Genomic DNA, 6,331 nt, shown 5'->3' with positions numbered 1-6,331 from the left:
TCCATGTTGTCTGGGTTTTTTTTGGGTTTTTTTGTTTTGTTTTTGTTTGGTTTTTTTTTTTTACTTAAATAAAATGTGCATTCTAGATCTGCCTTACCTGACTTTCTCGTGTAAAACTTCTGCCCCAAAATAAAAATACTGTAAAATACCTGGCAGAAACTTGGTACTGTGATGTAGTTGAGACTTGCAGTGTGCTTCCGGTAGAAAACTAGTCCTCCTACTAAGAAAGAAACAAAAAAAAAAAAACCCCAAAACCTGTATTACCTGGAGAACTTCCTGCTGTAACATTCACAAATTCCAGCTTTTCCTTTCCCTCCCATCAGCTGTGTGTGCGGCAGAGGCTCGACAGAGGCTCCCGTTGTCCGGAAAGCTGGTGACTTGCAAGAACTGGGGCGCTCGGGTTTGAGTCCTGCTTCCCAACTCTCGTGCTGGCCGCTCAGCCGTGCAGCGGATGCTCGAGGACGGAGCGTGGGTCGGGCAGGATGAAAGCAGAGTTGCCTTGGCTCAGTGATGTGCTGGAAGCTTTGCTGTATATGGAATTTTTCCCTTGCAAGAGGAATCCTTGCACTGCTTTGCCCTGCTCTACTTCAGCCTCTGGCATCTTATTTCTGAGGCGTGAGTCGGTGCTTTTAAAGGGGAGTTGTGAACGTTTGTGTCCGGAGTGCAGACGAACGGCAATTCCTCGAACTCCGGCCGGGAGCTGAGTATGGCATCTATTCGAGTGTTTCCTGAAACGCATTCCTCTCCTGCAGTGCTGTGTTCCAGCCTCCGGTTCCAGCCCTCCTTGTGCCCAGCTCACTGCCCCAGAGTGAACAGTTGGGAAGTCCGGGAACGTACCCTGGACAGCCCAGCAGCTGCTTTTGGTTCCTGGGAGCAGAGTAAGTGGAGCAGGAGCCATTTTGCAGGCTACGGGAGCCAGTGGAGAGCGGCACTTGTGCCTGGGGTGAGTCCCCCCTCTCCCTGCACTTCATGCTGTGGCTGTTTCTCTTCCCCTTCTTGCAACAAGGATGGAGCCCTGGCAATCATCATCGCAGCGGGAGCAGACAAAAATCTCTGACCCGGAGCAAGAAGAGCTGGTGCCACCTTCCCACGGGGCTCCCCCCGGGCCGTCCTCTGCCCTGCAAACCCCAAGGGAGCGCGGGGACAAGGTGAGGGCTCTTCAGGGAGCAGCGTCTGGATGAGGCGCCCGCCTGGTCCCGTTCTCTGACCTTCGGCACAAGATCAGCACGGTGCGGATGAGCGAGGAGCGCTGCTGGCTGCGGTGGCCGGGCTGAACTGCCCATGTCCTTCTACTTTGCCTGTGCGTGCCTAAAACCGCAGTGGGATCGCGTGGAGTGATGTGCGTCGTTTTGGAGCGTGAGGACAGAGAGGGTTTGAAGGCAGATGCTTTTATTCTCTCCATTAACAGTGAGAGAAAGAAAACTGAGCCCTTAGAGCATGAAATGGGGGTTTGGTAAGCTCAGGATGTTCATGGTAGATTTAAAAGGGATGCTGTAATTTTTTTTTTTTTCCCCCCTAGTCCCTGCTTTACCTGCTGCCCGCCACCCTGGGCGTCAGGCACCCCTCCCCAGTGCTGCTCAGCCATCTCTGCAATGCAGCAGACACGATGACAAGCAGGAGGAATGAAATTAGAAATCTAAACGGAGGGTGCGGCTGCCTTGTAATCAGCTGTGAAGAGGGAGAGGAAAAGCAGGATCCCTCGGTAATTTCTGACTTCATTCCCTAACGGGGCGCAGCCTTCACCCGAGCTTCAATCTGCTCCGTCAGCTGCGCTGGGATGAGCAGCAAAAGAGCTTCTGGCAGGAGGTGTCGTGCTGAAGCCATCAGCATCAAAGGCCTTCAGCTTAATTTCAGTTAAGGAAGAGGGGGAAGAAACTGCCTTCCTCCCCCCCACCCAAGACTCTGGAAAACTTGAGCTAACCTGTGCCAGGCTGACAGCCTGAAAGTCCCTAGAAGCAGCAGAGGAAAATATTTTGTAACTAGATAAGGGGGCAGTGATGTCATTTTTTTTTGGAACAGGGTATGAAATTTTGGTCGCCTTCATTGGACAAGGAGAAAAATGAGAATAAAATAATAGCATCGGGCTGGTTTGTTCCTTGGAGCAGTTACAGACGGAGGACAATTTGCTCCCTATGCTATCCCGTCCCCGCCTTCCCCCCAAGCTGGCTGAGGAACAAGGCTGTTTTCTACATCATTTACTATGCTGTTTGCTGGAACTAGCCCTGTTGCACAGCATGGCTGTTAAAAATTGTTTTACAGAACGAACTTTTGCATCCAGAAGTGGGTTGGTTCTGAATGTAGCCGTGCCGAGCTGCCTGCAAGCTTGCTTTTTGTTTTGGTCCCATAAAGTAGTGAAGTGCAGATTTCTGTTTCCTTAAGGGCCAGTTCAGGGAGACCCCGAGGTCTGATGAACTTTTCTTTTTTTTAAAAGAGGCAATTTAAAAAAAAAAAAGTCCAGCATTGGATTTACAAAATTCAGTGTTCAGAACTGAGGACTAAAGAGTGCGCTGCGTGCTTGACTTCCCTGCCTGGGAGCGGTTGGAGTGTCTGGACTGAATTTCCAGATACGCCTGTGAAGAAACTGTAATAACATTTCCATTGTTCCTAAGCTTCCAGTTTTCATCAAGTTCTGGGGATCTCCTGGCATGGACACCACTGCAAAAGCCACCCGTGGCTGAGGCTTGCGGTTGGGCTCTCGCTCCACCCTGCCTGTTCCTGCAGCAGCTTTTCCCCGTTGCTGCGTCCCTGCTCCCTGCAGCGAGGCCCTGCGGGGCTTTACCGGGGTTCAGCTCCCTTTACGTCGGCTCCAGGTCACCTTCTGCAACGTCTGGCCCCGTGCCAGCCCCAGAACGGTCACGTCATGCCCGCACAAAACTGCACCGATGCATCCGACCTCTTGTCTTGCGTCCCGCTTCTTGTGAAGGTGGGAATGGTGCTGAGGCCTCCCGTGTTGGGCTGGTCCGGGCAACCCGAGCGGCCTCGGGGCGTTACGGGGCCGCTCTCCTGCCACAAACCAGCGCTGGCAGAGGGTGAAACCTCCTGCTGATGGCACCGCTTCAGCAGAAGTGACCTAAGCAACCCGTAGGCACGAGCTGAGCTCAGAGCCAGGCTTGGCTTTGCGCGCAGGCTGCTTTCTTGCGTGGCTGTGACCGGCTACGCCGCGAGCAGGGCAGCAAAAATTGCCCCAGCCCCGCGTGCAGGAGCCCCAGGCTGCTGCCGCTCCTGCTCTTGAGGGGCGCCGGTCCTCCCCATCAGTGGGAATTAAGTGGGATGGGTCGTTTCTCTTCCGTCGTTCAGCGGCCAGTAAACCACAGCCTGCCAGGGTACCAGGTCCCGCGGGCAGAGCTTGCCTCTCGCTGGCAAACACAGCCCTTTCCCATCCCCGTCGCTCAGACACACAGCCGGTTCACCTTAACAGGTGCCTCCTTCAAAAGACACGTGCTCACGCCCTCCTGAAACCACCCCGTGAAGAGGAGCGTGTTCCCTTGCGCGCAGCAGTCGTTCAGGCTCGCCGCCTGCAGAAACACGTCGCCCGGCGGAGTTCAAAGCCAGGCTTACACGAGAGATTTATCCGCCACATCTATGTACAGGGATGCGCGGGCACGTGGGCATTTGGCAGGACTCTTGTACCTGCTCCAGTGGAGATGCAGTTATTTTACTTAAGAGTATTTTTTTACAATGGGTATTGCTTATTCCGCCGCTGTACGACTGCCCTGTAACAGGCCCGGTCGCTGTGATGCTTTGAAGGCTGGAAATTCTTGTGTCCATCCCCAGCACGGTTAAAAACAAACCACACAGAAGGAACGATTATAAATATACAACTTTAAAAAAATTACTGTTAAAGATTTATTGCAATAATACAATAAAATTTAGAAAAAAAGAAAAAAAAACCCCAAAACATTTGTGTTTAGTTACATCTAGGTTGGAAGTTGCAGAGAGAGGCCCCGAGTTTTTGCAGGTGACGAGCGGCCCTCGGGTGTCCCACCTGAGACCCTTCAGAGGCGCCCGATTTTCTGCAGAGGCCTGGGCTCTCAAAATCAGGTTCTTCCTTGGCAGCTCAGATCGGCCACCCCGGATCACTGGTCACGGGCAAAAGTCACGGCCTGAACTGAAATTCCCGCATTCATGCTACGCAAAGTGTTTTGTAAACTCTCAGCTGGCTGTCTTCACATATCTATAATTACAGATATTCCTGCCCTCCCTCCCCCAAAACAACCTGGAAAACTAATCCTGGCGATTGCACTCAAGGTTTGGACACACACAATTCTTCCTTAGCTACACATGTGCAAAACACTTTAAAAAAAAAAAAAAAAAAAAGAAAAAAAAAAAAAGAAACCTCCACAATCTGTGTTCTGTTACAAAAATGTTTTGTGAAAAGACCTATCCCGATGCATTTTAACACCCTCGCAGTGCTGTTGTGCACTTTCAGCCTCTGACATGGTTGCAAATAAATTATTTGGAAAACATGATGCTTATGAAGTATATGGCTTAAAAAGGTTGGTTTTTTGTGTTGGTTTTTCTTTCCCTAAGTAAGTAAACGACAGTGGACAAAGCTGAATCACGGGCCTGACCTTTAGGGGTTCAAAATAGCACAAAGGCAGCAATGAAAGAGTGACTGAAATGCATAAAAAAACCCAAAACAACAAAAAAAAAGATATTTATATGGCGGGGTCCAGTGCAAAATAAACGGGAACCAGAAGGGGCTGCGCGATGCTAAGAGCCCAATATAGGGGGGTACTGGCGAGTATGGGCTGGCTGCTCGGAACCGCAAGGGATCCGATAGCTGCGGGTGAGTGAAGTGCTGGGAAGTGACGAGTGACCAAACTCTCCCGGCCCCGGCCCGGGCAGCGCTCGCTGCTGGGGGAGCTGGGGGCACCGTCCCCGTCCAGGCCACAGGAGTCAAGGGAGTCTTGACCCAACTGTTGAATTCAGACCAAAAGAATGGTAGGACCGAGGGTGTCTTCCTCTAACAATGTATGTGCTGTTAGGGTGGAGTTAAGGGTCTTCGGTTTTAAAAAAAAAAAGAAAAAAGAAACTGCTGACAACAGACGCCCATCCCCAAAGAGAAAGAGCTGCCGTACGAGAGGGGAGGACAGAGGAGTAGGAGTAGGAGAAAACATCTGGTGTTCCTACCCAGTAACACATGGAGAGAGTTTTAGCTATTGAAAAAGCGACTGGCATTCTTGAAGTGGCAGGGTACGCAGCTGGTACCCCGGCGCGGAGCTCGCTGGGGCACACAGGCATCGGTACCAAAACTGCTTTGCCACCCACTCCTCGGTGGAGACGGGAGGCAGCGCTGGCTGGCCTGGAGAGGAACAGAGCAGAACGCTCTGTGAGATGGCCGGGTAAGGAGCTGGGACTTCAAACACGCAGGAGGACGTGAAAAATCAAAGCTGATGGCAAGGACATGGCTCACGCATCGCTCCCCGCGGCCTCGCCGTGCCTCCGTTACGAGCCGCGTCGCCGCAGGGACGAGTGGCAGAAATCTTCCCTCCTGCGGGGACGCGAGGAGGCTTTTCCATTTGTTTACCCCATGGAGAAAGTACAACGTCCCAGCTATATAAAATGTAAACCATACGTCGGAAGCCTCACTGAGCGAACCCATCTTTAAGTAATACATACCGCAAAGGCAGAGGAAGCGGAGGAGCGCTTGTTAACAAACGCATCTGTGGGTATCGCACCTCCTGTAGTTCTACATGCAAGCCAGCTGTGCTGGGAGCATTTCTGCAGTGAAATGAAATAAACTTCTTGGCATTCAGTAAACAAGAAAAACAAAACAAAACAAAACAAAACCCCAAACCCCACCATAAACATAAAATAGAATAGGGTTTAAAATGTATGTAGTGCGAAGACCATGTAGCTTCAATAAACTAGCTTGAAATGAGGTTTTTCTAATATTAAAAAGTGGCAACGTGGTGGTGTAACTGATGAGTATTATTGCAACAACGCAATCCTGTATCGGCGTCAAATGTAGGTCTAGCTAAGAGAACGTCCAGTGTTTCTTTGGTGTATGATATTAAGAGTAAAGAGCCTGTGTGCTTTGGACAGCACAACACGAAACTTTTAGACTACCTACAGGTGGAAACAGCATGAAACAAGCCAGTTTTCTACGGCAAAACTGGGTAAAGATTCACAACCAATTCTAAAATAAGAGCAATTTGCTGTGTGAACTCCTGTCCATGCTGATTCTTTGTATTAAAAATATGGCAACAGAGATTAGAAAACATGTTAAAAATGCATAATTTTCATGTCCTGAATGAAAAAAATTTAGAAATACACATTTTTGCATTATGCAAGACAGATTTAAAACACACACAAACGAAAACCCTGT

Source organism: Pelecanus crispus, chromosome 6 (genome assembly GCF_030463565.1).
Source record: "Pelecanus crispus isolate bPelCri1 chromosome 6, bPelCri1.pri, whole genome shotgun sequence".
NCBI classification, from domain to species: Eukaryota; Metazoa; Chordata; class Aves; order Pelecaniformes; family Pelecanidae; genus Pelecanus; species Pelecanus crispus.
Note: the sequence above shows the minus strand (reverse complement) of the source record.